General features: G+C 40.4%; 1 long non-coding RNA gene across 1 annotated transcript; it reads right to left on the bottom strand.

Annotated features, from left to right (window-relative positions):
• Positions 1-8,190: 8,190 nt before the first annotated feature.
• LOC116059628 lies at positions 8,191-14,841 on the bottom strand. Its single transcript, XR_004107344.1, has 3 exons — positions 14,831-14,841; positions 10,917-10,920; positions 8,191-8,275 (listed from the first exon to the last, which is right to left on the bottom strand). It is a non-coding gene; the product is annotated as an uncharacterized LOC116059628 (long non-coding RNA).
• Positions 14,842-16,973: the final 2,132 nt, after the last annotated feature.

Genomic DNA, 16,973 nt, shown 5'->3' with positions numbered 1-16,973 from the left:
TAGCATTAAGTGAGTTATAGGGAAGGAAATTCATTAATCACGCTTGTTAGACCTCAAGGATACACACAATATAACACTGTATGTAAACAGAACTTTTGTTTGTTTTATTCCACAGGGCCCCTTTAAAAATAATTTGTGCAGCAAATAGACAGGAAATATATTGACATATACTTAATTTAGTAGCTCCTATAGCCCAGTTATTCTTGTTACCTGTCCTAAATTGAAGTCTAAAACATTAATTTGACAAGGTGTGGATTTAGCAGGCCATACTGAATGACTTATGCATGTATTCACAGATTAATAATTATGGGAATTCTTCTTTAATCCAACAAATGATCAGACATACTGGTGCAATAACTCAAAGTGCTTCAAAGTCCGATCTCACCCCAACCACACAGTGCTGCTATCAGAAACGATGTCCCGCCATGATAAACATTTTTATACTTTGAACTCTTTGATAAACACAGCCCAGTCTCTGAATTCTGATTTATGCAACAGAGTGTAACATAAAAAGAATAGCAAGGACAGTTGCATACAATCTGTGCTGATCAAAATGAGGAAACGCAGATACTCTTTACTGATTAGATAGGACTGTTACCATGCTACAACATATCCAGCCAACTGTTAACATGTCACCCAACTCTCTCAATACTTCCACTGTAAACTAATAATTGTCATGTCTTGGATATACATTTTCACACATTATGGTGCCTGCAAAAGGCTCACCTGTCTTGATAGTGTACTAATACAGCTTAGCGTTGAATGTCATGCTGCTCAACCTGTTTCAAAACCTTATTACCAATGTTCAAGGTTTTCATTTTTTTCCAATGGCTTGAACACTCAAATAACTGCATACAAAAAACCAGGAACACGATCCAAAAATAAATAGATATTGATGATCCTACTAAGTACTTACATCTATTAAGGTTTGAGACAAGGCCACATAGAAAGGTTGAGAAGACCTTTAATCTCTTTAACTGAAGTGGTTAAAATGACAGGCCTTTTCATGCTCCTGGTAACTATTTGTCAGGTTCAGTAAATGGAATGTTTGGACTGTTATGAAATGAAATTGTACAATTTAAAAAGAAATAATTTAACACATCATCTAGCTAAGGGACAACAGCTGAGAATTTTCCATTTGGCTAACACTGGCACATTTACAGGGATGTTGATCAATGTGCATTGTCCATGTACAAATAAATTAAAGTACAGTATATTGTAAAAGTATATTGATACTTTATTGAAATTAGCAGGCACTGATGGTTGGGGATTGTCAATACAATTATCAGTATGATAATAAAATCCCAATATGCTAAACAAAAATATGTTAGAACTTATAGAATAGCTAGAGTAGCGCCAGTATTAGCAGAAAGAAAAGGCTTAAACATATGAAGATTATTTCTACATCATCTCTTCATCCATCCATTCTTAAATTGTTTATCCTTATCACAGCATTCCCTTATCAATTGTCAGATATCTATAGACAAACATAACTCAACGAACATTGTTTTGATCCTCAATGTTGTTTTCTTTTTTCTCTTCTGTCGCATCAGATTTTGAGGAAAATAAAGACAACAATTTAATAAATATCCTTAGGCTACAACTGCACTCACTCAGTAAACTCTCAACTGTCGAAAGCAACTTTTTACTGACTTGACACTTTGAAGGGAGGCGAGTTGATAGAGGATAGGATAGGAAAGGCTGGAGGCTGAGGCACAGACAGACAGTTGACGGACACTTCTTAACCCCTCAGGGACTCGCTGCATTTGTCTACTTCAGCTTGTAGTACAAGTCATTGCTTTTTAATCTTAAAGTCAGGCCTAATGTGCTTTCCTTCAATCACATCAGGGAGTATCAACCTAATGTTTTTACAGATGGACACATTGGTCATGATGAGCTCGGGCCTCAAAACCTCTGAAACATAATCGAAAAGACAATTTTAGTGCAATGAGGGGGATGCAGAAGCATATATAGTCATACATGTAAATACACATAGACATAGTGCGTATCCTCTTTCTGTATTTGTTATATTGTGAAAACACATTATGACTTTGAGTTGTAATGTGTGCCCTCTCCCAAAAGGCCTCACATATTGAGGTATAAAGTCAAAAGTAAACCTCCTCCTATACAAATGCTGTACAGGAATAGAAAGATGTGGACAGGGTCTGCACAGATGCACAACAATAATTTCTCTAGACAAACTAGCAGAGGGAAGAAACCATTTTGTCCCTGCTGTGTGTTTTTTGGTGCATGAAGGGTGGGATCAGGACATCTTGACAGTCAAAGACTTTCTCCAATCAATAATAATCAGCCTTGGCTTTGGTAAACACGGAGCATAAGACGACTCTCATCTAAAGGGTTCCTGTCTGACGTGCTGATTCAGACGGAGATCTCTGATGTTGTTGCTGGGATTTGATGGAGCCACTGTCCCAGTTTGGGGGTTACAGCCCTGAGTGCTCCGAATACCACTAGAACCACTGTTGCCTTCACTTTCCATATCTTCTCTAGCTCCTCTCTAAGCCATTTGTATTTTTCGAGCTTCACATGTTCCTTCTTTGTGATGTTGCCGTCGCTTGGGATTGCTACATCTATCACAACTACCTTCTTCTGCCATTTGTCAACCACCACGATGTCCGGTTGGTTAGCCATCACCATTTTATCAGTCTGGATCTGAAAGTCCCACAGGATCTTAGCTCTGTCATTCTCTGCCACCTTTAAAGGTGCCTCCCACTTTGACCTTGGGATTTCCAGCCCATACTTAACACAGATGTTCCTGTACTCTATGCCAGCCACTTGGTTATGGCGTTCCAGATATGCCGTAGCTGCCTGCATTTTACACCCCGCTGTTCTGTGCTGGACCCTGGTCTCAGGGTATGATAGACACTGGCCTCTATTGATCTTGTGCTCAGAGCTTGTTCTTGTGCTATCCATTTCCCTTTTATATTCACTTGTAATGGTGCTGCAGCGAAGCTAAAAGAAGAACAAAGACTGATATGCTGAATTTCTCATTTAGCTCAAATGTGGAATTAACAGGGAGCTCAGTTGTCCCAAGGTGTTTGAGCATTTCTAAGCCAAGAACAGCATGGCCTTTGCACTGTCAATTAGCAAACATTTCACAACTCAGCCTAATGTCTGCCATGGTCGGCTCATTGCACACGTCCTCACAAAATTAGCCCTAAAATACCCACAATATGTATTCATCAAGTCTTAAAGGAGCAGTTCAATATGCTTGCATTGTCTATTGCCTACGAATTAATTTTAATGTGTGACAGTTACATTTCCTAAAAACTGACATTTGTGGCCTCTCACTTCCCCAGAGATTACTTAGAGCAGATGGAAGACAAGCCCTGAATAAATGTCAAACTGAACACTTTCTTGGCATTACCCACTGACCCATAGAGAAGATCCTCTCCCAAACATTCCCCTGTACATCTAGCCTTTTGCAGGAGCTGCCTTCGGAATGTGCGGAATGGTAACTGGAATGAACATCAAATTCCTTTTAGGGAACTAAAAACTGCCAATGGTGCCATAAAGTCCTCTCCTTTTTAATGACTATCTGAATATATTTCTAAGTATTAGTTTCACAAGGAATAAATGGTGAGCAAACCAAGCCCACTGTAGGAAATAGTTTAAAATCACTTTCCTGCAGAGTTTCTTCATGCACAAGTGTGAAGGACTTTGGCTAATGAGTTTATTGAGGGTGTTAAACGTGTATCCTCCTCCAACAGCAAAAGTGCAGGACCGGGCCTAGTATCTGTAGAATCTGCTTTGAGATCCAAGCTTAGCACCTTATATTATCATTTATGTAAGTTCAGCAATTAAGAAGATCTCTTGTAAGACACAGAAAAAGCCTGCACATTTCTCCTACGCCTTATCTTCTTGTGTTAGAGTGGCAGATTGGCACAGTTACTAGAAGCAGCAAGTTTAGGTTGGCTTAATTAATATGTGGAAATGGATGTGGTGGGTAAGGAGGGATTTACACAAGCACACGTTCCTCATCAGCCAATAACCCCTCTTTGCTTTGACAGCCAGCCAAGAACAAACACATTATGGTTTTTTAGTCTTTGTGAAATTATTTTTTCCTTGTGAATATCAGAGGATCTACAGTATGTGCTCTGAGATGTCCATGTAACTGAGCTGCACGGCAAAAAAAGACAACAGTAACAGCAGTGTTTTCACTGGCCACTGCCTCAGACGGACAAAGCATACACATTGTAATGGAAAATAATCAAGCAATGTTCAGTAATCTATCATCAGGCAAAGGGGACTAAAATATATTACTGTAGGTTGCTCTTGAACAGCAAGGATGAATTTCATCACTGCGACCGAGCAGAATAATGTGAGTGCCTGACAGCGAGTAGAGCAACCAATAATCAAAGTGAAGTCAACACTGCAGACTACAGACTGACATTGTTGTAAATATAGCCAATGTGTAGGTGGTCAAAACTGCTTGCAAATGAATAACAAGCAGAGACATGACCCAGGAGAATCACAGAAACAGCATGAGGCTGCTGCAGCATGAAACATGGTATTGTAATGACTCAGAGGTCTTCTGACACGCAGTGTACTGTAGGGGCATGTACGAACAACACTCTTGTCTATGAAGTGTCTACGGAAAAGAAGGAAAAACAGGAAACAAAGCTGATAACAAACAGAGAACTTTATTGGTGGGATCCCCTTGTGGGCAATGGCATCACTCAACCATTTAATTGGATGGGACTGACATTTGCAGAGCAGGGTGTCGTAGCATTTGTGTCATCGCAGAGACACAACTTGCTGCCGTAAACATGCATCACGCTACACTGACTCAGGAGGGGCTGTTTTTTTTTTTTCCTCGGAAAAGAAAACTCACAGTCACACTCGGCAAAGTCAAATGCATATACTCCTACATTTCAGTTAATGGGCAACTTGTGGAGACATAGAGGAGTGGCTCTGCTATAAAAAGAAATCAATGAGCGCGATCAATCTGCCTACACATTTTCATCTGCCAATGTTTTAAGACATTCTTGACTATCAACTTCACACAAATGTCACAAGGCCCATTAATTAAATGAAATACATATTTAGGTGCCCTTCACTTATCTGCTGCATCATTCTGTAATTAGAGTCCTTGTATTCAATATGAGAGGGAGAAAATGGCAAATTCTTATGATCTTCGCCTCAAGTTATTCTAATCAAACAGACCGGCTACCATAAAATACTGAAAGATTTAAGATGAAATTTTGCTCCATTATCTAAAAGGTAAAGGCCCCCCACATAGCATTGATGTTTAACCAGGAGAAACAAAATGCATGGATAGTTTTTATTGCTGCTGCATGACATACATAAAAAGCCTCGACAGAAACAAGAAAACTACAGCAATAAGCCTTAAGAAGAAAAGCTGGTGATGAAAAGGTATGTTTTCAAATGTAAAAAACATTGATTGTTGCATACTAACATGCATGATCTTCAGTCAAGAACACTTATTATGCCTTGATTCAGTATTAAGTTCTGAAGTGGCTCTCTTTGTCTAAAGATTACCGTGACACAAAATGTATTCTTGATGTACGAGTTCCTGTCAAAAAGTGTAAACACCATTAAATGATGACAAGAATGCAATCCAACACTGTCAAGAAAGCAGAAGACACATACGTATAAGCAGCTTTTGCTTTTGTAGGACTTTTAAATATGAGATATACAATTATAAAAGCTATACAAATAATAATGCTATTTTTATATTTAAAAATATAAATGTGTTTCTAATTCCATGTTATCATCTCAGGAGAATCAGCATTAACCAGTGGATTAGCGTTTTAAAGTGCCCATATTATGAAAAAAATCACTTTTTCTGGGATTTGGGGTGTTATGTTGTGTCTCTGGTGCTTCCACACACATACAAACTTTGAAAAAAATCCATCCATGCTGTTTAGAGTGAGATACAGTTTCTGAATGTGTCCTGCCTTCAGTCTCTGGGTGAGCTGTTCAAAATCGGCACGGCTTGTGACGTCACAAGCCGAAACGAGCAGGCTAACCGCAACCATTAGCTCGTAGCGCTAGTGTTAGCATGCTAATGCTAACGCTAGCATGGCGTTCTCAATAGCAAAGCACTGCTACAACACACACAAGTTCATCATAATCTACAAAAGAACTACTTACATGTGCGCCTTCATTTAGAAGTCTCCCAGCTAATCCTGCCTTGTAACTGACCGAAGTTGTAGAAACAGCCTTTCTTTTACTGTCTATGGAGCTAGCTAGCTGACATGATCTACATCTGAGCTACTGCACATGTGCAAGTGCAATCAAAGATAGTACAGAAGAAGAAGAAGAAGAAAAGAGGTCTCACTCTGTAGCTAAAACAGAGACCAGCTGAAAAGAGGATCTGCAGCAGTGAGAGAGAGCGGTGCAGTACAACTAAAATATAGTGTTTTTTGAAAATTAAACCATGTAAACCTATTCTGGTACAACCTTAAAATACAATTATGAACCTGAAAATGAGCATAATATGGCTGCTTTAAGTAACTATCATCAATAACCATGGAAGCAGCTGGTCCAGTTAAATCCAGGTAACAACTCCCTCATGACTACTGCTATTCTAATCTCCTCTAGTGGAAAGAATAAAATAAATGAGAGAAACTAAAGGAAACAGAGGCAGAGGAAGGCAGCACAACAGAGACACAGATAGCAACCGTCAGAGACACACACTGTGAAATAGTGTTAAATACGTAATGACATTTATGTGTTGTCTGCGAATATGAGATGATGCTGTGTTTTCATGTGTAACTTACTGAGAGAAAACATTGGTATATTGGGGCCTGTGAGCTATAGCACATAGATGTATATAGATAGATGTGAGAGAATCTTTAATGCCTTGTACTTTTCCTACTAATGACTTTTCACCGTTGTCTGCGGCCTTGTTGTTGTCTTCACCTTATAACTTCCACATCCTCCATGCACCAGACCAAGGTTCTCATGCTCTCTCTCAATCTGGCGTCAGGGGTGCCATGGAGGTCTAGGGGTTTAAGGAGCTGACCATGCCACACATTCATGTCGCTGTCAGGGTAAAGTGTAATTACTTTGGTTATCCCTTCACTTACCATATTGACCCCATGCGTTTCAGCAAAAAGGAAGTGCTGCCACTTATTCATTTCGGGTTTTTTGTACTTCCTGTCTGCAGTGGTAGAGGGAATGTTTCACACTGTGTAGCAGAGATGGGAGTAAGTCACACATGGGCAAGTCACAAGTAAGTCTTAAGTCATTTTTTGTGACAATCAAGCAAGTCAAGTCAAGTCATAGCTTTGGTGAAGCAAGTCAAGTCAAGTCATACAAAAGTTTCCATTTTTAAACAAGCTAAAGACAGTGGTTATGAACTGCTGGAGTTTTATTTGCATTTTTTCCTACTCAATATTCAAAAGGCATTGCGTCCAAGCCACATACATCTGAACAGTTTAAATTTATACAGATAAAAGCACAGCCTAAAACTGATATTAGGCCAACAATAAATCAACATACATATTTGTTCAATATGCCTCAAACATGACATCAAATCATGAAATGCATTCAAACAATTCAAGTATAATGGTTTCTAGTCAAATAATATTCTTCAAACATGCCTCACTTTTATGGGACAGAAACACATCCTTTAACTTTTCCTTCTCTTAAAGAGTTTAAGAGTAGCTGAATCCCACCACATTTGTGTAATTTGGAGAGATTGACTGAGTGTATGTATCACATGGAATGGATAGCATATGTTAATATTTGTCAGTGTATTTGTGAATGTGTGAGAGAGAGAGCGAGTGAAAAGTTATTAATATTGGTGAGTGAATGTGTGTGCAGAGTGTGTTGGGTGTGTATGTGTGCCTAGCTTTATTCACATACTTACGTCTGCGTGTGTGCGTGTGAGAGAGAGAGAGAGAGAGAGAGAGAGAGAGAGAGAGAGAGAGAGAGAGAGAGAGAGTGCAGTTTGTGTTGTGTGTAATATGTATGCATGTGTGTGCCTAGTTTTATTCGCTCTTACCGCCACCTTGAACAAAGAGGGGAGGGTGTGCTTATTCATGGCCCAAAACTGAAGGGAGTTCTGTCCATCACAAATGTCCAAATAGTGGTTCAGCTGAATATGGGGACTGGAACCCGAATCTCTCCCGATTTGAAGCGTCTGATGAAATTCGACGTGGTGGTATTTGACGTCGGAAATTGTTGTACTGCAGACAGTTCGTTTCTTCTTTGCCTGGTCAGATATGTAATCCTTATAGCCAAACTTTATTATTTTAGGTGCAGAGGGATCCATGACGTTAAGTTACTAGCCGTAGCTAGTTTTTGTTGGTTTGCAGGTCTGCAGCCGCGTGCCACGTCATCATATCAACGGGTTCCCGCGAATGCAATAGCACTAAAATCGTAAATCCTCCTCAATATCAGAGGGGAAAAATATATATATTTATTAAACAGAAAATCAAGTCATTTAAAGTCATTTGACTCAAGTCTAAGTCAAGTCTCAAGTCATGAATATCAAGTCAAAGTCGAGTCTTTTATAAATGTTTATCAAGCAAGTCTCAAGTCCTAAAATTTGTGACTCGGGTCTAACTCGAGTCAAGTCATGTGACTCGAGTCCCCCATGTCTGCTGTGTAGCAACGTTTTACTGATATGCTCCCCGTCTCTGGAATTCATTACCACCCCAACTCAGAAACATTGATTCATTCCCCCATTTCAAATTGCAACTCAAAACACATCTGTTTAAAACTGCCTATTCCACTTGATGTCAATTGCTCTGCCTCTTTCTGTTGTTTCTATTTTGTTCTTTATTTTTATTTATATGTTTTTGCTGCTTTTAAATGTCTTATGTATCCCTGTACGGTGTCCTTGAGTGCCGAGAAAGGCGCCTTTAAATAAAATGTATTATTATTATTATTATATGTTAGCATCAGAGATCTTGAAAAACCTCTTGAGAAAAGGAATGAAAAGAATGATGTAAAACCAGTAGGAAATATAAGGCTTTAAATTATGTATTAAACTAAATAATATATTTACATTTATATCACATCAGTTCTTCCCAGCTGAATAGACAACAATAACTCCTAGTAGCCAGATAAATGGCAGACAATTGATGGATGGATTAACAAAGACTAAATAAATTGAGTTTTTTCTAAAATTGACACCATTATGCGTCGTTGAGCTTCTGAGCTATAATTGTGAAGCCGCCTACACATGAGCCACGGTAAAAACGTGAGGTAGAGCGCAGAGCAGAGAGGCAAAGAGCGGTGCAGGTATACGTCATCATAGCTTCTGGAATTGGTTGAGCCTTGAAAGGTCAGCGGGTCAAAGTTTTGCTCAGTGGCAATTACAAGCGGTGCGCAACGGCAACGACAGCGATCCGTCTAGTTGGGTGGCACCGCTCTCCTCATAGGAAAACAATGGAACGGCCAGCTCAGAGCGGTTTTACCGTGGATCGTATGTAGGCGGCTTAACAGTTTTCTTTAGGTCTGATTATCTGCTGAAAATTCCCCAAAAAATATTGCCTTTAGATATGAAGATTCAAATCCAATCCCATCCCTCAACATACTGTATGGCTTTCTCAAAGAAAAATCATCTACTTCTCCCTGTCATCATATGGGCATGTACCTGCAGTTCATCCTTTACTTTATTGCTCCTCCTTCCCTGTACTCCTCCTCCAGGCCAAACATATACATAAGCAAGTGGAGATGATCCTATTGAGGGATGGCAGATAGCCTGCCCTCTCTGAGCAACCAGTCCTCTGTTCATTGTATGTAATGGAGCATAACCTGCAGTGCCCCTGAACAGGGTAAAATGTTAAAAAAGGCAGAGACTGTTTTGGAGTTGTCGTAGTTGACGGTGTGCACTGCATGCACACTATTCAATATAAACAAGACAATCATCATATAGAAAAAAACAGATCCTTCCCTAAGTAGTGACAGAAGACATCCAGAGGGAGTACAGGAGAAAGCAAATGAATATTGCAACCATACAGGCCAAGTGGAATATATGGCAGTTCCATGATTTATAAATAAAGATGTGTACTTTCTCACTTCCTAAATGGAGGGCCAGAGGACGGCAGGGGAAAGGAATGAAGGCGAGAGAGAGGGAGGGAGAGTGCTACAAATGTTTATCCCTTCGTAAACATGGAGTTTCACTCAGCTTGCACATGTGGATTTGCCTCTCTGGTCAGTCAGACGCACTGATGGAGATAAACCAAAGTGACATCACTGCTATATTTGCTACAGCTCAACATTCTCCTCCATCTCTTTTCTTGCCCTTTCTCCGTCTCCTTCCTCTCAAGGGGAGAAGAGAGAATAGAGACATAGCTATTGTTATCTCTATCCCTGCCTCCCTCTTTCGCTCTCTCACCTCCTCTCACACCCCATATCTTGTTGTCTGTCCACTCATTATCAAAGCAACACCTCTAATAAGATCCATCAGCCCACCGCTTTCCCGCCCTCTCACACCCACTTCATTTACACGGGGAGTGAGAATCAAAGACGGCGAGTAATTTGGGATAAAAAGAAGATGGATGTGCCTCGGTGTGAACAACGTCCTCAAGAGCCCCACTGCAGACAGTAAATGGAGAGGAGAGAACCTTTGGGTTAGGGGCTTGTTAAAGCCTTTTGCTATCTCCATCTTCATTTAGCAAACATTACCTTAAAGGATGGTGGTGTTACCTCTTCAGACTCTTTTGCTGGAAAGGCTTCTTTCTACGGAATAGGAAACTACCATCATCAATTATCAACAGCGCAAAACAGATGCAACAGTTTGAAGGTGCTACATTAGTTACTATCAGAACATCATTATCTTGAAACAACAACACTGCCTCTAAGATAAAAAGCCACAGGGAAAAGTTGAAAATGTTTCTAGGAAATACACTTCTAATTGTGTAAAATATCAGCATGTAGAAGCTACTCTTTCTTTAAGAATGTGTAAATAAAGCAACTGTTCTTGTGCCCCTCGCGCACAAATCTTACACTATACAGCAATATGATTGTGACTTCCAACAACAAAAAGCTCAGATTTTTAATGTCACTCAAACATTATTAGTGCCTACATCTGTATTCCTCTACCTGGAGTGGCAGCAATGCAAAATTACCACATGGCAAGCATATGAGCCAGGTGGACAGTGATGACAAACAACACTTCTCTCTATTGATGAGGAGACAGGAGGGTTCCAGCCGTTTCTCAGCACAGTCAATTCCCAAAAATGACATGCCATAATAGCTCAGTGTCACCCTTTGTGTGACTATTTTTAACACAGGATGGCAAGCAGTGAGACACATTGAAGAGATCTCCTCCTACTGCCATCAGCATTAAAAAGAAAAAAAAAATCTTGCCACTGTGGCAAGTAATCTGTCTTACGGTCAGTGTAAACACATATTGACAGCTATCAAGAAATGAATATCTGCACTATTTCTCCTTTAAAAAAAACTAGATTTGCCATTGATCTACAGCCTGCAATGTCCATATATATACTGTATATAGAAGTCCTCTACAACGTGGACTCATCTGGCCTCAATCATTTTAAAACAAAATAAAATAGGTGCCATAACAGGCGATAGGAATGCTTTGGTCTCAGAGCCTGCAGACATTCCACACAGCCTATCTGGCAGCTCTGGCAAAAGCCAGAAGGGCCAATGCACTTTTGGGCCGGTTTGGGCTACTGGAAAAAAGAAAAAAATGGCGGCAACACTGGTGTTTCACACTAGCACAAAAATATGCAAGACTGTACAGCTGCAGCCTGGAGCCTCCCATCTGGTGCCATCGGGCTTCTACTTTTCAAAATAAAAGCTTGCATCTGGTCCGCTATGTCTTCGTACTTTGGTGTTTTGGGGGTTTAAGTATGTAATAATATGTTTTAAATATGCAAGCATTTGGCAAGATGGTGGCATAGTAGTTTATTTGAAGGTATTATGAATTGTGTGCATTATTTCATTTTGAAAGCCTGTAAGTGGCCTCATGCTGCTGGTGCCATAATGTCACGTGAGCCTGGTTTTTGCAATTATAAAGCAAATAATGTCCCCGTCTGGAATTGGGCCAGTAAGGGACAAAATTGCCAGGGCCGAATTTTTGTCCCAGTCCGCCCCTGGCCTATAGTAAGCCATTGTTAGATCCAACTCCAGAGGCTATCAGTGACTAATGGCATGACTAGACGAGAGGAAGAACCTCTTAGTAGCTCATTCATAAGCCCAGGGTCAGCGGCTTCTCAAAATATGAGCTGGAAGCACTGAAAAAAGGAGTTGAGTAGCACAGCTGACATCAAGGCCGGGGAAATACCTGGCTTTTTCTGCCTCACAAGGCTCCACTTTAATATATGCATGCATAAAATAGGCTGCATCATGTACATGCTCAATCAGCTTGGAGGAGACAAGGGCAGATAAATAATACACTTCTGGAATGAAGGTTATCATAAATAAAGCGACTACAGTTGTTGGGGCTGGTCTGCCATGATGGGTCTTACGGTGAAAAGTGCATCCCCCACAAGGGCCTGTGACATGGACAACTGCTGAAGGGCTGTCCCCAACAATCACATCTTCCTGCAAAAGGTCTGGCTAGGGAACTGAATAACACAAAGGGCAACAGCCTAAAAATAATTACCAAGCCTGTGGAGATTCCCCACTAAATATAGTAGGCATGAATGATCATCATGAAGTCCTCGGATAAAAATGAAAATGCAATTTGAAAGGGATACAAACAATATGATTGATGATCGGATTTGTTTTTAATGTGTTGTCTCGCACGGTGTCTGTTCTCCAATCCAACAATAGCACCTTCTTCATTAGAAACATTGTTTTCAAGCCACTCAAACAACCAGTGCTTTAGAAAACAAGTCAAAACACTAGTTTCTGTGCAGCCTCCTGTGGCCCACACTCTCTATCTTCATTTCTCTCACACTATCTTCACTGCTCAACGCCCCCCACCCCCCAACGCACGCATATATTCCCCTCTATAACCTACCCTCCTGTGTTTGCCCGTGGACGCTTATCATCCACGCACACAACATCTTTTCCTGCATCCCCATCGATCCCCTTATTGAAACAAGCCTCATTTGCAGTCTCCTTCTTGACATTTTTTCCTCTCCTGTCTCTTTCTTTTCCAAACTCTGACAGGCTGTGCAGATTTTGGCAGTTTGCTGTTTTCCCCTAATCCTTTGCCAGACTTTCCTCCTTCACAAATATACGAGGATTCCAGAGAAAATGCAGTCAGACATATCAGATGGCCACAAAGACATCCCAGCTTGTGATATACTATTTTCAAAATTGTAAGTCAGTTGATATGTAAATGATGATAAACAACAAGGTGTCCTGATTTTGAAAAAGAAATGAACAAAATCCAAGCCCATTATATTCTATATTGGGACACATTTGAGTATATTATCACTCAAGAAACAAGAAAAAAAACTCAATTAAAAAACACAAACTCATTGCAGCCAGTATTTCTGTGGCCATGGTAAAGTGCAGTGGGTCCCAACATGGGGGTCAGGACTCCCACAAGGGTCACAAGATGATTAACTGGATAGGAATAGGAAACAGTAAATGTTCAGTATGAGCTAGTGTAGTTTCTCAGAAAATAAATGTGACAGATTCTCAAGAACCAAGCAGAGTTCACTGTTTTGTTTACCAGCAGCTGAATATTGTGAGGCGGAGGTTAGCCTCGACGTTAGCTGCAACTCAGCCCTGGAGCAGTGAAGAAGTCTCCTGTCCACTGTTCCCTGACCGCAGTCTGGAGGCTGAAGTGGGCTATTTCAGACACAGCAGTTGTTACAAAAGTGTTAAATAATGTCACTCCACACTTTAAAACATCCCACTGATGGAATGAAATTAAAGAAGCCACACAAGTGTTATTCAGATCAATGTATAATATTAATTAATTTGATAGTTGCAACAGATTATAGCATATTTTAGTTTGATTTCTCTATTTAAGTTCCTAACTACTGCATATGTTAAAAACATATTACTAAGTCAAAATCCTGTACTGTTTACTCAGTATAAATAATTAATAAGAGCTCCACTGTGTGGACAGAGAATCATTAAAAGTGTATTAAATAAGATATTGGCAATTAATTGTTATAGATGTAAATGTGACAGTTAATCGTGATATTGATTTTAGGGGCTATTGGTATTTTACACATTATTACAAAATATAGCAGATACAAAACAATATTTAGCATTCATTTGGATTCATTTCCTGTTTCTGTCCACCTGGCAAATGAAAGTCCAATATTCACAATACTTTAAACTCTGTTTTCAGGTGTCCACCAACTCCTGGGGGAAATATCTGGCTCTTTAGCTGCTAAATGCTCCACTTTGTTCACCAGCTAGTTGTTAACTTGCTGTGTCTGCTGTGTGTCTGCTGTGTGTGTGTGGTGCTGAGCAAGTAGCGTACAGTTGGTCTTTGGAGCTCTTTGGCTGCTGCAGCCCAAAGTGATGCTATGAGAATGAACCAAAACAGTTAGGTTGCTGAACAATGAGCTCTGTAGAATTGTGGCGAACTACAGAGTCAGGTCAAAATTGTCTGTGGGTTCATCACTACAAGGGAACCCTTTTACATAAAAGTAGTAATGCAATCCATAATATTGATTAAAGCTTCTTTAAAGACGCGGTTGCAGGATGATGAAACATATTTGGATATTATAAATAAGCGGAACCAAAAGGTAGATAAGTGTGTTTAACTGAAAAGAGAGTAGCAGGGACACACAAGAATAAATTCAAAAGGTAAAATCTCTCCCTTTTTTAAATCTTGAACTACAGCACCATGGATTCCCTAAAAGAAGGCGCATTGGAGAAAGCACTAATCTGCAAGCTGACACACATTGTCTAACATCCATAAGACCTACTGCCAAGTCAACCAAGATACTTCCTCCGAGGATAAAAGAGTTTTTTTGTCTCTTTTTTTTTTTTTTTTTTTTAAACAAACTCCACACTTGAGATCCCATCCCCGCAGACTAGGAACAGCAATGTTCTTCCTCCTTGCCTTCACTCTAATCCAGAAAATGCATATTCAGCCAGAGGAAACAAAGCAGCAGAAGAAGCGAGACGAAGAGTTAGTGAGAGAGAGACTGAGAAAGAAAAAGAGCGGGTCCTGCATCTCAAGCCCTCTAGAGATCAATTGTACAAACTTCTCCATGAGTGCTCTCTCTTGCCCCTGTACTCTCTGAACTAGCCAAATCAATGCCGAGGCATATGTGTATGTGTATGTATGTGTGTGTGTGTGTGTGTGTGTGTGTGTGTGTGTTATTTAGACAGGAAAGGGAGCAGGGGAGGACAATTCCCAGGGTGGAAGAAAAGTAGAGAGAGAGAGAGAGAGAGAGAGAGAGGAAATGGGAGGGAAAAAGAGAAGCAGCAGTAAACGATAAGAAATTTCTCAAATCAGATATTCTTAAATGTCACCGAGCTGAAGTGTCTCTCGATGGTGTCGTGTGAAATATAAAGGCATCTTGGCAATGGGGATGGCTCGCGTTGCATTCAGTGCTGTGCTTCACACTGGGTGTTGCTCCTTAACATGCCACTAAAAAGCCTTTTCATGTGTAACCCCCTGCCACTTCCCATCACATGTTGTAATGATTTCGTCCTAGTTATAGAAAACGCTTTTATTTGCAAAACCAAACCCATATACTGGAAACATGAACGTCGTCAAGTTCCTGCATGGAGCCTCAAACAGCAAACACATCTATCACATTCCTCTCATGTCTGTATTGTTACTGTAACACTGTCTGTATCCTTCCACTCACTTTTAACACTATCATCTGTAGTGATTCATGTCTTATGATGAGTTAGTAATGATGATGGGACTATTTATTTCTGCTGTGCCTCTCTAGCACGTTTGAGTATTCTCAAAAAGAGATTGGGCGGCACACAGGTTTCATGTCAGGTTTGTGGATCTGTAATTCATTTTTCTTTACCTCCTATATGCATTTTCTCTCTGATTAAATCCTGCTAGAAACAGAACATGAGAGATGCATACATTACATACTGTTCTTTTTGATTTTTACAACTTTTTCACTGAAGAAAGCAGGCGTGAGCAAAGTGTCTCCTTTATTAAGGCCCCTCACACTGGGTCTTAGTGGGAGATTTTGGCTTCACGCCTTCCTGCCACGGTTTCAGTAAATCGGCTTTCTGTGGCCATGACAGTCATTAGCCTTGCCCCTGGCAGTAATCCTTTAGTTTCTGTCTCTAATGGAAGCAGGAAGGGTAAGCAGCATTCACTCTGTAACTGCTTCTGCTGCTGGGCCCCATAGGGAACTTACAGGCTGTACAAAGCCAAAGCCTGATGCACCTCCAGCTACACGGTACGAACAAACACCTAAAAACACCCCAGGCCTCACTCACACTTGACATAAGTTGTTATTAACACAAGTTCTGGACAAAGGTACCGATGGACAGTGGTGGAATGAAAGAACTGTCCTTAGGTAAAATTGTGTTCTTTTTACTGCACTAGATTTTTTTTATATAGTTACAATGTTATACTTTACACACAACACAATAAGCTTATAAAATACAATGCATTTCTAATATTAAAGCACTCGTTTCCGACCTTTTTGGCTTGTTACCCCACACAAAAACAATTCTGTCTAGTTGGGGTCCCTTGTCACGTTTCAAATGTTAGCAGCTCCACCAAGGGAGATTTCCCCACTCTAAACTTTTCAGATGATTTTATTTGAATAACTGTTTGAGGCCCCAAGAGTGAACATTATCCATCATTTCACAAAAAAAGCAAAGACTAGAGAAAAAGCTGAAAAAATAATGCAAATGTGTATAGCAGAACTTTATCCGTCTTTTGTCTCTCCTTAAGGCGCTGACACACAAAGCCGATAATCGGCTGTCGGACAGTCTGGCGAGGTCAGTGACTCGAGTCTGTTCGGTGTGTTCCGTCGGCAGTCATCCGTCCGAGGGACCGTCGGCCTTCATTTTGGCCGATTTGACATGTATAATTGGCAGGGCGGGCACTGCCGGCAGTCGGACTCAAATGACCCATCTGATTGGTAGAGTGTTAACCCGGA

This window comes from Sander lucioperca, chromosome 21 (assembly GCF_008315115.2).
Source record: "Sander lucioperca isolate FBNREF2018 chromosome 21, SLUC_FBN_1.2, whole genome shotgun sequence".
Lineage (NCBI taxonomy): Eukaryota > Metazoa > Chordata > Actinopteri > Perciformes > Percidae > Sander > Sander lucioperca.
Note: the sequence above shows the minus strand (reverse complement) of the source record. Positions and strands in the feature narration are given on the sequence as shown.